We start from the raw sequence: 21,754 nt of genomic DNA, 5'->3' as shown, positions 1-21,754 counted from the left end.
CACTGCTCCTCTCCAGCCTTCACCCAGAAGCCTGTGTGTCAGTGCTTTATATAGTTCTGCATCTAGCTCCATCTAGTGGTTAATTATGATATGACATTAACCCTTTGTATTCTGAACATTTCACATAATGTCACAGTTCCCTCATCTAAAATCATTAATATATATTGTGAATGCCTGAGGTCCAAACATTGATCATTCCGATTCCCACTCGTCACTGCCTGGGAAATCAATGGTATTGTTGAGCTCCAGTCTCGTTGGCTGCTCTGGCAGAGGCTGAACTGCATTAAGGGTGACATCAGTGACATCTTTTTCCCTGGAGTCCAGATCCAGGTACTGCTCCACCCAACGGTTTATTCACTTGTTTTGGTCAGTGATTGTTTACCTTGATTTAGGATTGAAGGGGGCGGTCTTCCTGATGGTTGGCCTAAAAGCTTTCTTAGAACATAAAGAACATAAGAACATAAGAACTAGGAGCAGGAGTAGGCCATCTGGCCCCTCGAGCCTGCTCCACCATTCAATGAGATCATGGCTGATCTTTTGTGGACTCAGCTCCACGTTCCGGCCTGAACACCCTAACCCTTAATCCCTTTATTCTTCAAAAAACTGTCTATCTGTATCTTAAAAACATTTAATGAAGGAGCCTCTGCTGCTTCACTGGGCAAGGAATTGCATAGATTCACAACCCTTTGGGTGAAGAAGTTCCTCCTAAACTCAGTCCATAAGACCATAAGACCATAAGACATAGGAGTGGAAGTAAGGCCATTCGGCCCATCGAGTCCACTCCACCATTCAATCATGGCTGATTTCAACTCCATTTACCCGCTCTCTCTCCATAGCCCTTAATTCCTCGAGAAATCAAGAATTTATCAACTTCTGTCGAAAAGACACTCAACGTCCCGGCCTCCACCGCCCTCTGTGGCAATGAATTCCAGGTTTACGATAGTGACATTTAAGGGGCATCTTGACAAATACATGAATAGGATGGGAATAGAGGGATACAGACCCAGGAAGTGTGGAAGATTGTAGTTTAGTCGGGCAGCATGGTCGGCACGGGCTTGGAGGGCCGAAGGGCCTGTTCCTGTGCTGTACATTTCTTTGTTCTTTGTTCTTTGTTCCACAGACCCACCACTCTCTGGCTGAAGAAATTTCTCCTCGTCTCTGTTCTAAAGTGACTCCCTTTTATTCTAAGGCTGTGCCCCCGGGTCCTAGTCTCCCCTGTTAATGGAAACAACTTCCTTACATCCACCCTATCTAAGCCATTCATTATCTTGTAAGTTTATATTAGATCTCCCCTCAACCTCCTAAACTCCAATGAATATAATCCCAGGATCCTCAGACGTTCATCGTATGTTAGGCCTACCATTCCTGGGATCATCCGTGTGAATCTCCGCTGGACCCGCTCCAGTGCCAGTATGTCCTTCCTGAGGTGTGGGGCCCAAAATTGCTCACAGTATTCTAAATGGGGCCTAACTAATGCTTTATAAAGCTTCAGAAGTACATCCCTGCTTTTATATTCCAAGCCTCTTGAGATGAATGACATTGCATTTGCTTTCTTAATTACGGACTCAACCTGCAAGTTTACCTTTAGAGAATCCTGGACTAGGACTCCCAAGTCCCTTTGCACTTCAGCATTATGAATTTTGTCACCGTTTAGAAAATAGTCCACGCCTCTATTCTTTTTTCCAAAGTGCAAGACCTCGCACTTGCCCACGTTGAATTTCATCAGCCATTTCTTGGACCACTCTCCTAAACTGTCTAAATCTTTCTGAAGCCTCCCCACCTCCTCCATACTACCTGCCCCTCCACCTATCTTCGTATCATCGGCAAACTTAGCCAGAATGCCCTCAGTCCCGTCATCTAGATCGTTAATATATAAAGAGAACAGCTGTGGCCCCAACACTGAACCCTGCGGGACACCACTCGTCACCGTTTGCCATTCCGAAAAAGAACCTTTTATCCCAACTCTCTGCCTTCTGCCTGACAGCCAATCATCAATCCATGTTAGTACCTTGCCTCGAATACCATGGGCCCTTATTTTACTCAGCAGTGTCCCGTGAGGCACCTTATCAAAGGCCTTTTGGAAGTCAAGATAGATAACATCCATTGGCTCTCCTTGGTCTAACCTATTTGTTATCTTTTCAAAGAACTCTAACAGGTTTGTCAGGCACGACCTCCCCTTACTAAATCCATGCTGACTTGTCCTAATCCGACCCTGCACTTTCAAGAATTTAGAAATCTCATCCTTAACAATGGATTCTAGAATCTTGCCAACAACCGAGGTTAGGCTAATTGGCCTATAATTTTTCATCTTTTTCCTTGTTACCTTCTTGAACAGGGAGGTTAAAACAGCGATTTTCCAATCCTCTGGTACTTTCCCTGACTCCAGTGACTGTTGAAACATCTTCACCAACGCCTCCACTATTTCTTCAGCTATCTCCTTTAGAACTCTAGGATGTAGCACATCTGGGCCCAGAGATTTATCAATTTTTAGACCTCTTAGTTTCTCTAGCACTTTCTCCTTTGTGATGGCTACCATATTCAACTCTGTCCCCTGACTCTCTGGAATTGTTGGGATATTACTCATGTCTTCTACTGTGAAGACTGACGCAAAGTACTTATTCAGTTCCTCGGCTATTTCCTTGTCTCCCATCACAAAATTGCCAGCGTCATTTTGGAGCGGCCCAATGTCAACTTTTGCCTCCCGTTTGTTTTTAATGTATTTAAAGAAACTTTTACTATCATTCCTAATGTTACTGGCTAACCTACCTTCAAATTTGATCCTCTCTTTCCTTATCTCTCTCTTTGTTATCCTCTGTTTGTTTTTGTAGCCTTCCCAATCTTCTGACTTCCCACTACTCTTTGCCACATTATAGGCTTTCTCTTTTGCTTTGATGCATTCCCTAACTTCCTTTGTCAGCCATGTCTGCCTAATCCCTCCTCTGATAACCTTTCTGTTCTTTGGGATGAACCTCTGTACTGTGTCCTCAATTACTCCCAGAAACCCCTGCCATTGCTGTTCTAATGTCTTTCCCACTAGGCTCTGCTCCCAGTCGATTTTCGTCAGTTCCTCCCTCATGCCCCTGTAGTTACCTTTGTTTAACTGTAACACCTTTACATCTGATTCTACCTTCTTTCTTTCAAATTGGAGATTGAATTCGACCATATTATGATCACTGCCTCCTAAGTGCTCCCTTACTTTAAGATCTTTAATCAAGTCTGGCTCATTACATAACACTAAGTCCAGAATGGCCTGTTCCCTCGTGGGCTCCATCACAAGCTGTTCCAAAAAGCCCTCCTGTAAACATTCAATGAATTCCCTTTCCTTGGGTCCACTGGCAGTATTATTTACCCAGTCCACCTGCATATTAAAGTCCCCCATGATCACTGTGACCTTGCCTTTCTGACATGCACTTTCTATTTCGTGGTGCATTTTGTGCCCCTAGTCCTGACCACTGTTAGGAGGCCTGTACATAACTCCCATTATGGTTTTTTTGCCTTTGTGGTTCCTCAACTCTACCCACACAGACTCCACATCATCCGACCCCATGTCGTTTCGTGCTATTGATTTAATTTCATTCCTAATTAACAAGGCAACCCCGCCCCCTCTGCCCACCTCTCTGTCTTTTCGATAGGTTGTGAATCCCTGGATGTTTAAATGCCAGTCCTGAACCCCCTGCAACCATGTCTCTGTGATGCCTACCGCATCATACCTGCCAGTCACAATCTGGGCCACAAGCTCATCTACCTTGTTCCGTACACTGCGCGCATTTAAATATAGCACCTTTAATTCTCTATTGACCGTCCTTATGCAGAAAGTAAGGAGGCATGGGATAGTGGGAAATTTGGCCAGTTGGATAACGAACTGGCTAATCGATAGAAGTCAGAGAGTGGTGGTGGATGGCAAATATTCAGCCTGGATCCCAGTTACCAGTGGTGTACCGCAGGGATCAGTTCTGGGTCCTCTGCTGTTTGTGATTTTCATTAATGACTTGGATGAGGGAGTTGAAGGGTGAGTCATTAAATTTGCAGACGATACGAAGGTTGGTGGAGTTGTGGATAGTAAGGAGGGCTGTTGTCGGCTGCAAAGAGACATAGATAGGATGCAGAGCTGGGCTGAGAAGTGGCAGATGGAGTTTAACCCTGAAAAGTGTGAGGTTGTCCATTTTGGAAGGACAAATATGAATGCGGAATACAGGGTTAACGGTAGAGTTCTTGGCAATGTGGAGGAGCAGAGAGATCTTGGGGTCTATGTTCATACATCTTTGAAAGTTGCCACTCAAGTGGATAATAGAGTTGTGAAGAAGGCCTATGGTGTGCTCGCGTTCATTAACAGAGGGATTGAATTTAAGAGCCGTGAGGTGATGATGCAGCTGTACAAAACTTTGGTAAGGCCACATTTGGAGTACTGTGTACAGTTCTGGTCGCCTCATTTTAGGAAGGATGTGGAAGCTTTGGAAAAGGTGCAAAGAAGATTTACCAGGATGTTGCCTGGAATGGGGAGTAGGTCTTACGAGGAAATATTGAGGGTGCTAGGCCTTTTCTCATTAGAACGGAGAAGGATGAGGGGCGACTTGATAGAGGTTTATAAGATGATCAGGGGAATAGATAGAGTAGACAGTCAGAGACTTTTTCCCCGGGTGGAACAAACCATTACAAGGGGACATAAATTTAAGGTGAAAGGTGGAAGATATAGGAGGGATATCAGAGGTAGGTTCTTTACCCAGAGAGTAGTGGGGGCATGGAATGCACTGCCTGTGGGAGTAGTTGAGTCGGAGACATTAGGGACCTTCAAGCAGCTATTGGATAGGTACATGGATTACGGTAAAATGATATAGTGTAGCTTTATTTGTTCTTAAGGGCAGCACGGTAGCATTGTGGATAGCACAATTGCTTCACAGCTCCAGGGTCCCAGGTTCGATTCCGGCTTGAGTCACTGTCTGTGCGGAGTCTGCACGTCCTCCCCGTGTCTGCGTGGGTTTCCTCCGGGTGCTCCGGTTTCCTCCCACAGTCCAAAGATGTGCGGGTTAGGTGAATTGGCCAATGATAAATTGCCCTTAATGTCCAAATTGCCCTTGGTGTTGGGTGGAGGTATTGAGTTTGGGTAGGGTGCTCTTTCCAAGAGCTGGTGCAGACTCAAAGGGACGAATGGCCTCCTTCTGCACTGTAAATTCAATGGTAATCTATGATTAATCTAGGACAAAGGTTCGGCACAACATCGTGGGCCGAAGGGCCTGTTCTGTGCTGTATTTTCTATGTTCTATGTCCCTTTTTGTTTTATTAGTGTGGTGGACCTTGGTTTACTGAGCCTTTCCATACACTGTGTCATATTTTGTGGGATGGGGACTATTGTAACCTCTCATGAGTTCTGTCTTTTCGTGCTTTTTTGTATTCCTTCACCTCTTGGTTCCCTGACTTTCCCTTCCCCCCCCAATCTTTAGTTTAAAGTCCTATTGACCACCCTATTTACTCCTTTCGCCAGAACACTGGTCCCAGCTCGGTTCAGGTGGAGACCATCCCCACGGTATAGTTCCCCCCTGTCCCAAAACTGATGCCAGTGTCCCATGAAAAGGAACCCCTCATTCCCACACTACTCTTTCAGCCACGTGTTAACTTCCCTTATTCTTGCCTCCCTATGCCAATTTGCACGTGGCTCGGGCAGTAATCCGGAGATTATGACCCTTGAGGACCTGTTTTTTAATTTGAATCCTAGCTCTTTACAATCTCTAAACAGGTCCTCTTTCCTAGACTTGCCTATGTTGTTGGTACCGACATGGACCACAACAACTGGATCCTCCCCCTCACTCTCCAGTATCCTTTCAAGCCAGTCAGAGATGTCCTGCACCCTAGCACCGGGCAGGCAACACACCATGCGGGACTCTTTATCCTGCTCACAAAGGATACTATCTATCCCCCTGATAATAGAATCCCCTACAACTACAACTTGCCTATTTACTCCCTCCCCTTGAATGGCCTGCTGAACCATGGTGCCTTGGTCAGCTGACTCATCCTTCCTGCAACCCTGTTCGCCATCCACACAGGGAGCAAGTGCCTCATACCTGTTGGACAGAGTCAAGGGCTGAGGCTCCTGAGTTCCTGACTGCTGGTTCCCTTTACCTGCCTGACTTGCAGTCACACCCTGCTGTCCCTGGCCACTAGCAGGATTTAAACTACTTACTCTGACAGGTGTGACTGCCTCCTGAAACACAGTGTCCAGGTAAGTCTCCCCCTCCTGGATGTGCCTCAGTGTTTGAAGCTCAGACTCCAGCTCATCAGCTCTGAGCCGGAGTTCTTTGAGCAGCCAACACGTACTGCAGATGTGGTCGCTGCAGCTCGCAATGGGATCTGCCAGTCCTAAATCTACTTCCCCTTATTTTGAGGCTATGCCCCCTAGTTCTGCTTTCACCCGCCAGTGATAGCGACAGACATTTCTTTGGTGTTTCTGGTGCCTGAGGTCAGCTGAATAGGACTGCATCGACATTGCCAGTGGTCATTTGCAGGGTGTTTCAGCAGCTTTAAGTGTTAAAGGTGTTTTCTCGCTGAGGGATTGCTTGTAACTCGGCAGTGCAGCACCTTTGGTGACTGTGACTGGGTCCATTCTTCAAAGTGGGCATGAAACCAATCTACATTCTGCTTCTCGCATTTGCCAAAGGTGGTCATTGCTGAGTTATAGATGACGTCTCTAATGTGGACCTACCTTGTTTCGCCATCCCCTAGAGGGGTGTTTTGAAGGGTGTTTTCAAGGGAATTGAGAAACTCCTGTAACAGCCGTGGGTGAAATATTCTGGTAGTATTGATGTGCGGGCGGCCATTTTGTTTGGAATGATGCACCTTCTTTGGTTGGAGTCTGACTTTGCTGCACACCAGGGAATGGTCGGTGTCACAGTCCGTGCTGTGGAAGCTGCGTGTGTTTAGAACATTGATTATAAAGGCTCTCCTGGTGATAATGAGGTTGAGCTGGTGCCACAGGCATAATCTTGGATGTCTTCATGAAACCTGGCGATAGGATTTGGTTTGAAAGAATGTGTGTCACTCTCTATTTCTCGCTGCCTCCCTTTTTAAATAGTGGGGCTACATTGCAATCATAGAATTCACAGTGCAGAAGGAGGCCATTCGGCCCATCGAGTCTGCACTGGCCCTTGGAACGAGCACCCTACTTAAGCTTACGCCTCCACCCTATCCCCATAACTCAATAACGCCACCGAACCTTTTGGACACTAAGGGCCAATTTAGCATGGCCAATCCACCTAAGCTGAACATCTTTGGACTATGGGAGGAAACTGGAGTGCCCGGAGGAAATCCACGCAGACATGGGGACGAAGTTCAAACTTCACAAAGATGAAATAAAAATGAAATGAAAATCGCTCATTGTCACAAGTAGGCTTCAAATGAAGTTACTGTGAAAAGCCCCTAGTCGCCACATTCCGGCGCCTGTTCGGGGAGGCTGGTACGGGAATTGAACCGTGCTGCTGGCCTGCCTTGGTCTGCTTTCAAAGCCAGCGATTTAGCCCTGTGCTAAACCAGTCCCAGGTAGCATTTGCTACCAGGTAGATAGTCACCCGAGGCCAGAATTGAACCCGGGTCCCTGGAGCTTTGAGGCAGCAGTGCTAACCACAGTGCCATCGTGCCACTCACTGTCCCACCGTGTGTCCCATTGTGCCACTGTGCCACCCATTGTGCCACTGTGCTGCCCACTGTGTCTCCATGTGTCACATTGTGCCAACGTGCCACCCACTGTGCCACCGTACCACCCACAAAAAAACACCAAACAATAGGAACTTATCCAGAGTCTGTGGAATCTTGGAAACTGACCAATGTTTCCAGTATTTCTAGAGCCACTTCTTTAGGTACTCTAGGATGTAGATTATCAGGCCCTGGGGATTTACCAGCCTTCAGTCCCACCAATTTCCCCTACACCATTTCCCTACTAATATTGATCTCGTTCAGTTCCTCCCTTTCACTAAACCCTGCTTCCCCCAACATTTCTGGTATTTTATTTCTGCCCTCATTTGTGAAGACAGACCAAAGTGTGTAATTAGGTGCTTAGCCATTTCTTTGTTCCTCATTATAATTTCACCTGTTTCTGACTGTATGGGGCCTACGCTTGTCTTCACCAATATTTTGCTCTTTATATACTGTTATGGGCGAGGCGTTTTCAGAACCCCAAAATGTATCATGGAGTTCAACCAACCTCTCCCTTTAATGGATTTGTTGCTTTTCCGAGCACAGGGCTTTTCCCTAAGTGTGGGATTACAATTATGGACACATGGGTTTTTTATCATAAAACACTGTTTATTCCATGAAATCAACTTAACATCTTAAATAAACATTGGCTCTCTTAACACCCCTTACTTCAAAGATAACTCAGAAAATATTGCAACAGTAAATAATTGCTTAAAATGTTCCTTCAAACTTCCAAGAGACTTAACACCTTTAAACAGTATCACATCAGATTAAAGGATATATATATTTTCTGTAGAATGGCAGAGATATATTAGCTTGGTTGATTTCAGCTCCAGCACCTTGTTTTCTTCCTGCAGCTCTCTGGACACACACAGACACACACAAACTGTTTTTAAACTGAAACTAAACTGCAAAATTAAACTGCAAAATGGCTGACCCGACCTCAGCCCCACCCACTCTCTGACATCACTGTTTTCTTAAAGGTACATTGCTTAAACATCCATGTCTTAAAGGTACTCTCACATGACAATGCCTAAAGCAAATTTTAAAATCAGTTTTTATGTTCCCGCAAGCTTACTCTTGTAGCTCTATCAATCCCTTTGACCTCCTTTGCTGACCTCTTTAGGAAATGTTCTCCATCCATCATAGTCAACTCGCGCCTCACACCATCAGAATTTCCTTTATTTAGATTTAGGACGCTAGTCTCAGAACCAACTACTTCACTCCCCATCTTGATGAAAATTTCCATCATATTATGGTCGCTCATCCCAAGGGGTCTCACACAACTAGATTGCCAATGATTCCGTCCTCATTACACAGTACCCAGTCGAGGGTGAGCTATTCTCCAGTTGGTTCCTCAATGTATTGGTCCAGAAATCCAGCCTAAGGAGGAATGTCTTCTTTCAGAGAGCAGTGAATCTGTGTAATTCTCCACTGCAAAGAGCTGTCGAGGCTGGGTCGTGACATATGTAAAGACTGAGGTAGTTAGATGTTTAGTCAGTAAGGGAATCAAGGATAAGGGGATAAGGCAGGAAAGTGGAGTTGAGAATTATCATTTCAGATCAGTCATGATCTCATTGAATGGCTGAGTGGACGTGATTGGCTGAGACATTGATAGGATGCAGAGCTGGGCTGAAAAGTGGCAGATGGAGTTTAACCCTGATAAGTGTGAGGTGATTCATTTTGGTCGGACAAATTTGAATGCGGATTACAGGGTCAACGGCAGGGTTCTGAAGAATGTGGAGGAGCAGAGAGATCTCAGAGTTCTCTGAAAGTTGCCACCCAAGTGGATAGAGCCGTGAAGAAGGTCTATAGTGTGTTAGCATTTATTAACAGGGGGATTGAGTTAACGAGCCGTGAGGTTATGCTGCAACTGTACAAGACCTTGGTTAAACCACATTTGGAGTATTGTGAGCAGTTCTGGTCACATCATTATAGGAAGGATGTGGAAGCATTGGAAAGGGTGCAAAGGAGATTTACCAGGATGCGGCCTGGATTGGTGGGTGGGTCTTATGAGGAAAGGTTGAGGGAGCTAGGGCTTTTCTCGTTGGAGCGAAGGAGGTTGAGAGGTGACTTAATTGAGGTGTATAAGATGATGAGAGGTATAGATAGAGTGGACGTTCAGCGGCTTTTTCCTCGGGTCGATGTAGCTGTTACAAGGGGGCATAACTATAAGGTTCATGGTGTAAGATATAGGAGGGATGTCAGAGGTAGGTTCTTTACTGAGAGAGTGGTTGGGGCATGGAACGCACTCCCAGCTATTATAGTGGAGTCGGACACTTTAGAAACTTTCAAGCGGTTATTGGATAGGCATATGGAGTGCACTAGAATGATTGGGAGTAGGTTGATTTGATCTTAGTTTCAGACTAGGTCAGTACAACATCGTGGGCCGAAGAGCCTGTACTGTGCTGTACAGTTCTATGTTCTATGTTCTATGAATGGCCTAATTCTTCTCCTATGTCTTCTGGTCTTAAGGCATTATGTCTGTTGTCAGACCTGACCTGTCACGTGATCCAATGGGAAACGTGTACTATTTAATCTCAAAGAAATAGCACCAAACTACAAATTCACCCAGTTACTGGGCAGCACTGTAGCACAGTGGGTAGCACTGTCGCTTCAAAGTGCCTGGATCCCAGTTTCGATTCCCGGCTTGGGTCACTGTCTGTGTGGAGTTTGCAGGTTCTCCCCGTGTCTGGGTGGGTTTCCTCTGGGTGCTCCAGTTTCTTCCCACAAGTCCTGAAAGACGTGCTGTTAGGTAATTTGGACATTCTGAATTCTCCCTCTGTGAACCCGAACAGGCGGTGGAATGTGGCAACTAGGGGCAACTAGGGGCTTTTCACAGCAACTTCATTGCAGTGTTAATGTAAGTGACAATAAAGATTATTATTATACTGATACTCGCACATGGCTTCTGAGTTCTGGGGTGGCAGAAGTGCTGGGTACCCAAAGGTGCTCCTGAGAAAATTCCACATGTAAGAATTACCCAGCAATTGCCCAGAAGTTCAAACTTCATTGGACAATTTCCCTGCACAGGGAACCATCCAAAACTAAAATATAAATTGTAAACTTCAGAGGGTTCCAACTATTTTACAATACTAGTTACCCAGAAAAGGTTAGAAGTATTAAAACCATTCCTAGCTTCTGGGTCTCTACAGTACTTCTACCTCCTCCCCCCAATCTCCCACCTACCACTCCAAACTCCCACGGAGCTTCCTTTACGTCCCCCACTCCCTATGGGTCCCCACGACTGCCTGCCGCACTCCTCCACTCTGACCACCTCGCTGACCACCTGACCTGCTTGCTGACTACTCTCCGCTCAATGACCCAACTCCGCCACAGACCACCTGACCCCATCCCATAACTACCAGATTCCTGAACTGACCACCCAACCTCCCCCACCACCCCAATTCCCCAAAACTCCACAATCCTACCCATTTTCCTGACAAACGTACCTTCTCCCTGGTTTCTCAAAGTCACTGGAACTTTAATCTTAACTGCTTTACCACAGGCAGTGTAATAAAAAAAGGATGTGGATTTCTTACCACCGACTCAAATGCCTCCACACAAGCCTCTGTGGTATTTAAAAGGGAATTTTGCAGACCATGAAGATACAAAACAAACAAGAGCTTTATTGGGAGGGTGTTGTCACACAGGCTGCTATTGTAGACTGACTGTTAGGTCACCCAAACTGACGCCTTTGGTACATCACGTGATCGAATTCTTAAAGTGTACTTGTTCCAACTAGGGACAAACTTGAATACACAACACTTTCCTCATCCTTTACATCAGAGGTTCCTACAATGAAACACAGCATAACATTAACAATCAAATTTCCAATATGTACAATTAACAAACACAATAGTCAAGACATTGACCTTTCAGAGGACATCAGTTCCTTTGTGTTTGTTGGCGAACCTCAGGCATTTGCTTTTTTGTATCGACTGTAAGCTCTGGTATTTTTGGTTATATTTGTATGCCATCCGCTGTTGTCTCATGTTTGCAGGATGACTGAGTGTTGAGGTGTCTTCAACAGAGGTACTGTCATCCCCAGTTGTTTCAAGTATTGTCAGGCTCTCGGGACTGTATAAGTCTTCGCTTGCCAGTTTGTTGGAACTCTCGGTTGCCTTTGTCTCTGTCAAACTAGTTCCAGTTGCTAAAAGTTGATCAGTGTGTCTTCTCCTCACTACATCGTCCTCAGTTTGAATGGTGTAGGAGATCGGTCCGGCCTGGGCCAGGACGAAGACAGGTATCCACTTCTCATTGGCTGTGTAGTTCCTTGCCAATACTTCCAGACCTTTCGAAAAACACGGCGTTTAGCCCTGTTTTCACATTGCAAAACCTGACTTTGCTGCTTTTTGCGAGCTTTCACTTCAGAGGCTAATTATTTAGTTCTTGCCCCAGGATGGCAACCTGTCTTTTAGTTGCCAACCGCAGCCCCTCCAGGTTGCACAGAAAGGCCTCCTTTGCCTGAATCTCATGGCACAGCCTCTGTGGTGCCTTCTCCAGATTGTGGCATGCCTCCGTCAGACCCCGCATCTTTCTCCTCAAGGTTTCATTCTTGCTGTGTTCACTCTCACGTTTTAGGACTTGTTTCCGGAATGCAACTTCTAACCTCCCAGCTGAAGCTGTTGCGCCTGAAGATTTCCAAATCTTTAAGAACATATCAAATTTAGCCTCTAGGGTTGGTTTGTTTAGCAGAGCCAAGTTCTGGTCATTCTTCTTGCTGTTGGTTTGTTCATTGAATGTCAGACGCTGCTGTACAGAGTGAAATAGGAAAAGAACATTAGTGTTGCAGACTGCACTCTGAGCAGCTCCAACTCTTTTCATTTGGTCATCTGAAGAAACACCCGTCCAAACATCCTTCTTGAGTTTCCCTGCTGGTTCCTTTTGCTCCTCGTGTTTCCGTTGTTTACGATCGGCAATCTTTTATTCTTATAGACCAGAGATGCAGGAAGGGAGTGAGCACCTCTTATCCCAAATTGAATGTTCTTTACAAAGAACCCGTGAGTTTCCTTATTATCGGATGTTTAATTTAATAATTTTATAATCTTTATTGTCACAAGTAGGCTTACATTGACACTGCAATGAAGTTACTGTGAAAAGCCCCTAGTCACCACATTTCGCTGCCTGTTCAGGTAGACAGAGGGAGAATTCTGAATGTCCAAATTACCTAATAGTACTTCTTTCGGGACTCGTGGGAGGAAACCGGAGCACCCGGAGGAAACCCACGCAGACACGGGGAGAACATACAGACTCGACACAGACAGTGACCCAAGTCGGGAAACGAACCTGGGACCCTTGAGCTGTGAAGCAACAGTGCTACCCACTGTGCTACCGTGTTGCCCCTGTTTTGAGATGTGCCTCAATTTCCTGTTTCTCCTTGGTTCGGACATTGCAAAGGGAGAATGTAAATGCATTCCAGGCATCCTCGCCAGATTTTTCAGTCTACTTTTGACCTCTATTTTTGTCGAAGCATTTATATAAATCTGCGTAAGTATTTCACCCTTTGTTTCTCGTTCCTGAACCACATTTGTTACAGTGCGCTGAGCCTTTGTCATCTTAGTCCCAACTGCTGGCCTAAGTCTTGGCTTTTAGAGCTTTTTCAGTAGCTGCTATTTTCTGTTCCTTTCGGCTTTTGGTTGGGCCTGCTTTGTCATCTGATATGAGATTTACCTCAGCCCAGTTTAGCTGGGTCCAGCCAGGTTCTCCTCATTCGGGCTGGATAGTTATCTTTAACAATGTGCAGGGACAAGTCTGCGGTCCATCCGTTCATCTGTACATTGTGATGATTGATTACTGCACCTTTAATGTAATGATCCCTTTAAGACCGGGTTTGGCACCCTGGGGGACTCCGCCTCCGGCTCCACCCCCCAGGAAGCCATATATAAGGTAATGTTTAGTGGGCAGTGAGCACACTTCTCGGTAGCTGTCTGGTTCTCTGCTAATTAAAGCCTTTGTATTACCAATCATCTCTCTCGAGTTGTAATTGAGTGTATCTCAATTTAATTAGCAGACTACTTCAAGATGGACAGCAGTCTAAAGTCGGAGAAACTCAATTTGGACGCTCGGTCGCCGGAGGTATACCTGAACTCCTCAGACTCTCCAGTCGACGGACCTCACAAGCTGAGCTTGTTACATGCCCGGATGGGCCACAGACTCTCCTCCGCGATCGAAAAGGCCACCACGTACGAGGCAGCGGTCAAAATCCTGCAGAAGCACTTCGTTAAGCCAATAAACAAGGTACACGCCCGGCATTTGCTCTCGACCTGCCGGCAGCGCTCCGGGGAAACGCTGGATGAGTACGTGGAGAGACTCACCACGCTCGCTAGGAACTGCGACCACAAGGAGGTGACGGCAGAAGTCCATATGAACATAGAACATAGAACATAGAACAATACAGCACAGTACAGGCCCTTTGGCCCACGATGTTGCACCGAAACAAAAGCCATCTAACCTACACTATGCCATTATCATCCATATGTTTATCCAATAAACTTTTAAATGCCCTCAATGTTGGCGAGTTCATTACTGTAGCAGGTAGGGCATTCCACGGCCTCACTACTCTTTGCGTAAAGAACCTACCACTGACCTCTGTCCTATATCTATTACCCCTCAGTTTAAAGCTATGTCCCCTCGTGCCAGCCATTTCCATCCGCGGGAGAAGGCTCTCACTGTCCACCCTATCCAACCCCCTGATCATTTTGTATGCCTCTATTAAGTCTCCTCTTAACATTCTTCTCTCCAACGAAAACAACCTCAAGTCCATCAGCCTTTCCTCATAAGATTTTCCCTCCATACCAGGCAACATCCTGGTAAATCTCTTCTGCACCCGCTCCAAAGCCTCCACGTCCTTCCTATAATGCGGTGACCAGAACTGTATGCAATACTCCAAATGCGGCCGTACCAGAGTTCTGTACAGCTGCAACATGACCTCCCGACTCCGGAACTCAATCCCTCTACCAATAAAGGCCAACACTCCATAGGCCTTCTTCACAACCCGATCAATCTGGGTGGCAACTTTCAGGGATCTATGTACATGGACACCTAGATCCCTCTGCTCATCCACACTTTCAAGAACTTTACCATTAGCCAAATATTCCGCATACCTGTTATTCCTTCCAAAGTGAATCACCTCACACTTCTCTACATTAAACTCCATTTGCCACCTCTCAACCAGCTCTGCAGCTTATCTATATCCCTCTGTAACCTGCTACATCCTTCCACACTATCGACAACACCACCGACTTTAGTATCGTCTGCAAATTTACTCACCCACCCTTCTGCGCCTTCCTCTAGGTCATTGATAAAAATGACAAACAGCAACGGCCCCAGAACAGATCCTTGTGGTACTCCACTTGTGACTGTACTCCATTCTGAACATTTCCCATCAACCACCACCCTCTGTCTTCTTTCAGCTAGCCAATTTCTGATCCACATCTCTAAATCACCCTCAATCCCCAGCCTCCGTATTTTCTGCAATAGCCTACCGTGGGGAACCTTATCAAACGCTTTGCTGAAATCCACATACACCACATCAACTGCTCTACCGTCATCTACCTGTTCAGTCACCTTCTCAAAGAACTCAATAAGGTTTGTGAGGCATGACCTACCCTTCACAAAGCCATGCTGACTATCCCTGATCATATTATTCCTATCTAAATGATTATGAATCTTGTCTCTTATAATCCCCTCCAAGACTTTACCCACCACAGACGTGAGGCTCACCGGTCTATAGTTGCCGGGGTTGTCTCTGCTCCCCTTTTTGAACAAAGGGACCATATTTGCTGTCCTGCAGTCCTCTGGCACTATTCCTGTAGCCAATGATGACATAAAAATCAAAGCCAAAGGTCCAACAATCTCTTCCCTGGCCTCCCAGAGAATCCTAGGGTAAATCCCATCAGGTCCCGGGGACTTATCTATTTTCAGCCTGTCCAGAATTGCCAACACCTCTTCCCTACGTACCTCAATGCCATTTATTCTATTAGCCTGGGGCTCAGCAATCTCCTCCACAACATTATCTTTTTCCTGAGTGAATACTGGCGAAAAATATTCATTTAGTAACTCGCCTATCTCTTCAGACTCGACACACAATTTCCCATCCCTGTCCTTGACTGGTCCTACTCTTTCCCTAGTCATTCGCTTATTCCTGACATACCTATAGAAAGCTTTTGGGTTTTCCTTGATCCTACCTGCCAAATACTTCTCATGTCCCCTCCTTGCTCGTCTTAGCTCTCTCTTTAGATCCTTCCTCGCTACCTTGTAACTATCCATCGCCCCAACCGAAACTTCACACCTCATCTTCACATAGGCCTCCTTCTTCCTCTTAACAAGAGATTCCACTTCCTTGGTGTGGTGTTGGGTGTTCTGACACACAGATGAGCCAACACAGTTGCATATGGTACAACGCTTCTTTATTTAAACTCACTATTTACAGTTTGGTCTTTGCACTCTGCACGTGGGGGGCTCCCTGCTTGTGGTGTTTCAACAGCTCTTTCTTGTTCCCTTCTCCCCAGACCTACTGACCACCAGGTGTCGTGCTCGTGCTTTTTATGTGGTTGGTGTTCTTGTCTGTGATTGGTTGTGGTGTTGTGTACTCTGATTTGCCTGTTAGTGTGTCCATCATGATGTGTGTGTTTGAATATCATGACATCCCCCCTTTTTACAAAGATATGTGCCTACGTGGTATTAAATATGATCGTGACGTGAGTGCATCTAAGAGTGTGTGCGTGCCGTGTGCAGCATGTGTCTATGACGGAACTATGTACATGGGGCGATGTCGAGTGCGTCACATGAATCCAGTTGTACCATAACATAACAGAAATGCGAACGAGAGAAGAAGAAAAAAAAACTTGAACAGTTGTCCAGTCAGACGACATCTGGAACGATAAACAACAACAGGTTATCATGTAAAATTGTGCAACTGATTAAACATATGAACTGTATTATAAGTCCATTCTAATGGGTTTGCGACGAATTCGGGTTGACCGTCAGGGTGGCACACCACTCATCGTCTGGATTGATGGCATTGACCTTGTTGACATCAATGACGGCAACTCGGAAGGCATCCTGGTCATCTGCATCACTTAACTGGAAGTCTTGATGCGTGGGCTGGACGGTCCTGACTCGTGTGCGAGGTTGTCGAGGATGCGCCGGATCCATGGGTTGAGCCGCACGACAGCGGGCTGCGTAGTGGCCCATCATGGCACATCTGTTGCACTGTCGGTTTTTTGCAGGACATTGCCCTTTTAAGTGTAGACCTCCACAATGGCTGCACGTCATGACGTCACGGCGTTCGTTGCGCCACTGCGCATGCGCAGTGCGATCTTGCGGTGGGCGCGCCTGCGCAGTGCGTCCCTCGTTGTGGCCGTTATTTTTGGCGCGCACCTGCGCGGGAGACCGCGAAAAGCGCGGGAAGCGGCCGCTGTCGTCCGGGCCGTGGGGCGGGAAGAAATCGACGGCCTGGATGCGTTCAACGTCGTGGGCGGCCTGGCTTGCCGATTCGACGGCTGGGGACCCCCTCCGTGCCAACTCGGACGCCTGAAATCGGGCAAAACGGCAGGTAGCATTTTCATGGAGGACACAGGCTTCCACAGCAGACGCTAAGGTGAGGCTTTTCATTTTAAAAAGCTGCTGGCGTAGGCCACTAGAGGCAACGCCAAAAACAATCTGGTCCCTGATCATGGACTCTGTAGTGGTGCCGTAACCGCAGGACTGCGCTAGAATCCGGAGGTGCGTCAAAAAGGGTTGAAAAAGTTCCTCCTTACCTTGCAGGCGTTGCTGAAAGATGTATCTTTCGAAACTTTCGTTTACTTCAGCTTGAAAGTGCTGGTCCAGTTTGAGGATGACCGTGTCATATTTGGCCTGGTTTTCGCCTTCTTCGAACACCAGTGAGCTAAAGACATCGGTTGGGTACGGGCCTGCGTAGAAGAGGAGCATTGCAATCTTCGAATCATCCGAGACATTCTGTTTTTCGGTGGCACGGATGTACAGGTCAAATCGCTGCCTGTAGAGCTTCCAGTTGGTGCCTAGGTTCCCCGTGACTTGCATCGGCTGCGGTCCGTCGGTGTGGTCCATGTCCAGAATGGCAGGTTAGTAGGCAGGTATCGATCCACTCCTGTACCATGTGGTGTTGGGTGTTCTGACACACAGATGAGCCAACACAGTTGCATATGGTACAACGCTTCTTTATTTAAACTCACTATTTACAGTTTGGTCTTTGCACTCTGCACGTGGGGGGCTCCCTGCTTGTGGTGTTTCAACAGCTCTTTCTTGTTCCCTTCTCCCCAGACCTACTGACCACCAGGTGTCGTGCTCGTGCTTTTTATGTGGTTGGTGTTCTTGTCTGTGATTGGTTGTGGTGTTGTGTACTCTGATTTGCCTGTTAGTGTGTCCATCATGATGTGTGTGTTTGAATATCATGACACTTGGTAAACCACGGTTCCCTCGCTCGACGCCTTCCTCCCTGCCTGACCGGTACATACTTATCAAGAACACGCAGTAGCTGATCCTTGAACAAGCCCCACTTATCCAGTGTGCCCAACACTTGCAGCCTACTTCTCCACCTTATCCCTCCAAGTCACGTCTAATGGCATCATAATTGCCCTTCCCCCCAGCTATAACTTTTGCCCTGCGGTGTATACTTATCCCTTTCCATCATTAACGTAAACGTCACCGAATTGTGGTCACTGTCCCCAAAGTGCTCTCCTACCTCCAAATCCAACACCTGGCCTGGTTCATTACCCAAAACCAAATCCAACGTGGCCTCGCCTCTTGTTGGCCTGTCAACATATTGTTTCAGGAAACCCTCCTGCACACACTGTACAAAAAACGACCCATCTATTGTACTCGAACTATATCTTTTCCAGTCAATATTTGGAAAGTTAAAGTCTCCCATAATAACTACCCTGTTACTTTCGCTCATATCCAGAATCATCTTCGCCATCCTTTCCTCTACATCCCTAGAACTATTAGGAGGCCTATAAAAAACTCCCAACAGGGTGACCTCTCCTTTCCTGTTTCTAACTTCAGCCCATACTACCTCGGAAGAAGAGTCCCCATCTAGCATCCTCTCCGCCACCGTAATACTGCTCTTGACTAGCAGCGCCACACCTCCCCCTCTTTTGCCTCCTTCTCTGAGCTTACTAAAACACCTAAACCCTGGAACCTGCAACATCCATTCCTGTCCCTGCTCTATCCATGTCTCCGAAATGGCCACAACATCGAAGTCCCAGGTACCAACCCATGCTGCCAGTTCCCCTACCTTGTTTCGTATACTCCTGGCATTGAAGTAGACACACTTCAAACCACCTACCTGAACACTGGCCCCCTCCTGCGACGTCAAATCTGTGCTCCTGACCTCTATACTCTCATTCTCCCTTACCCTAAAACTACAATCAAGGTTCCCATGCCCCTGCTGCATTAGTTTAAACCCCCCCAAAGAGCACTAACAAATCTCCCCCCCAGGATATTTGTGCCCCTCAGGTTCAGATGTAGACCATCCTGTCTGTAGAGGTCCCACCTTCCCCAGAAAGAGCCCCAGTTATCCAGAAATCTGAATCCCTCCCGCCTGCACCATCCCTGTAGCCACGTGTTTAAATGCTCTCTCTCCCTATTCCTCATCTCACTATCACGTGGCACGGGCAACAACCCAGAGATAACAACTCTGTTTGTTCTAGTTCTGAGCTTCCATCCTAGCTCCCTGAAAGCCTGCCTGACATCCTTGTCCCCTTTCCTACCTATGTCGTTAGTGCCAATGTGGACCACGACTTGGGGCTGCTCCCCCTCCCCCTAAGGACCCGGAAAACACGATCCGAGACATCACGTACCCTTGCACCTGGGAGGCAACATACCAAACGTGAGTCTCTCACGCTCCCACAAAATCTCCTATCTGTGCCCCTGACTATAGAGTCCCCAATTACGAATGCTCTGCTCCTCTCCCCCCTTCCCTTCTGAGCAACAGGGACAGACTCCGTGCCAGAGGCCCGTACCCCATGGCTTACCCCTGGTAAGTCGTCCCCCCCCCACAAGTATCCAAAGCGGTATACTTGTTTCTCAGGGGAACGACCGCAGGGGATCCCTGCACTGACTGCTTTTTCCCAGTCCCTCTTACAGTTACCCACCTATCTCCAATCTTTGGTGTAACTAATTCCCTGAAGCTGCTAACTATGACCCCTTCTGCCTCCCGAATGACCCGAAGTTCTTCCAACTCCAGCTCCAGTTCCCTAACTCGGTCTTGGAGGAGCTGGAGATGGCAGCACTTCCTGCAGGTAAAATCAGCAGGGACACTAACTGCATCCCTCACCTCAAACATCCTGCAGGATGAACATTGCACTCCCTTCCCTGCCATTCCTCTAACTTTCTACCAAGATCTGGTTAACAACTAAATTACATTTTTATAAAAAATAATAATAATATAATAAAATATGGTACTTACCTCAGACCAATGGGTTTTATTATTAGGTTAGAGGAGGAGGGCGGGTGGGAGACACTACACGTGTAGTGTCTCGGGTTTCCTCTCCACCAGAATATATTGGTGAGGGTCTTCCCAGACGTCCGCGGGTCGACTTCCTGTTCCCGCCTAAAACACTAATTTAAAAAAAAAATTGACTAACCAGCCAGCTCCACTCCCGCCGAAATCGACTGGCCTGCCCCTGCAAAGACAAGTGCTTTTAAAGGACAGACTTACCTCCCAGCAGCCACTTCCGCAATGCTCCCGCTGAAACTGACTCACCAGCTGTTCTCCCGCCGAAATCGACTGGCCTGCCCCTGCAAAGACAAGTGTTTTTAAAGGACAGACTTACCTCCCAGCAGACACTTCCGCACTGCTCCCGCTGAAAACTTGCACATCCGAGATGCTTTCGTGTCCGGTATACGATTCACATACATCAGGCAGCTACTCCTCGAAGACGGAGCAAAAGACCTCCAAGGCATGGTAACACTCGCCTCCTCTCTGGAAGTGGCCCACCATAACCTCCGCACGTACTCCCCGGACCTTGCGAGACCCTCTCGATTCCCTCCAGACTCGGTCACGCTCCAGGCCTGCGTCGTGCAGCGACCCGCTCACACAGGGGGCACACCGTGCTATTTCTGTGGGCAAGGCCAGCACCCACGTCAGCGTTGCCCAGCCCGCTCCGCTATCTGCACGACTGCGGAAAGAAGGGGCACTTCTCAAAGGTCTGCCTAGCTGGGCCCAAGGTCCAGAAACAAAAGTCTCATCGGACCCAAAAACTGAGCTCCCAGGCCCACAGGCCCCGCAACGCGGCAGCGCGCCGGATGGACACGCCCCCTTCTGACGCATATCATCGGCCTCGCGCGAGTTATGGGGGCAGCCACCTTGGCGGCAGCTATCTTCAAAATCTGACACGTGCAACCGACGGCAGAGGCCATTTTGTGACTCCGGGCCGCCATTTTGTGAGTCCGACACAACTGAGGACTCCGACTACCTGCAACTGGGAGCGATCACTCTTGATCAATCACGGCCAAAGCACCGACGGACCTCCATGATGCAGGTCCAAATCAACGGGCGCGACACCCCCTGCCTTTTCGACTCCGGGAGCATGGAGAGCTTTATTCACCCAGAAATGGTAAGGCGCTGCTCCTTGCGCACCTATCCCGCCTCCCAAAGTATCGCCCTCGCGTCCGGGTCCCATTCGGTCCAAATCACGGGGTATTGTGTCGCGAACCTCGCGATCCAGGGCGCCGAATACACCTGTTTCAAACTTTATATCCTCCCTCAACTCTGCGCCAACCTGCTGCTCGGTCTGGACTTTCAGTGCAGCCACCGAAGCCTGACCCTGAAGTTCGGTGGACCCCTGCCCTCACTCACAGTATGCAGCCTGGCAACACTTAAAGATGCACCACCCCCACTCTTCGCAAACCTCAATCCCAACTGTAAGCCCGTCGCCACCAGGAGTCGGCTGTACAGTGCCCAAGATGTGACTTTTATCAAGTCAGAGGTTCAGCGGTTGCTGAAAGAAGGGGTCATAGAGGCTAGCAACCGCCCCTGGAGAGCACACGTATTGGTAGTCCGGTCTGGGGAAAAGAAACGGATGGTGTGAACTATAGTCAGACCATA

This window comes from Scyliorhinus torazame, chromosome 3 (genome assembly GCF_047496885.1).
Source record: "Scyliorhinus torazame isolate Kashiwa2021f chromosome 3, sScyTor2.1, whole genome shotgun sequence".
Classification (NCBI taxonomy): domain Eukaryota; kingdom Metazoa; phylum Chordata; class Chondrichthyes; order Carcharhiniformes; family Scyliorhinidae; genus Scyliorhinus; species Scyliorhinus torazame.
This window is presented reverse-complemented; position numbering follows the sequence as displayed.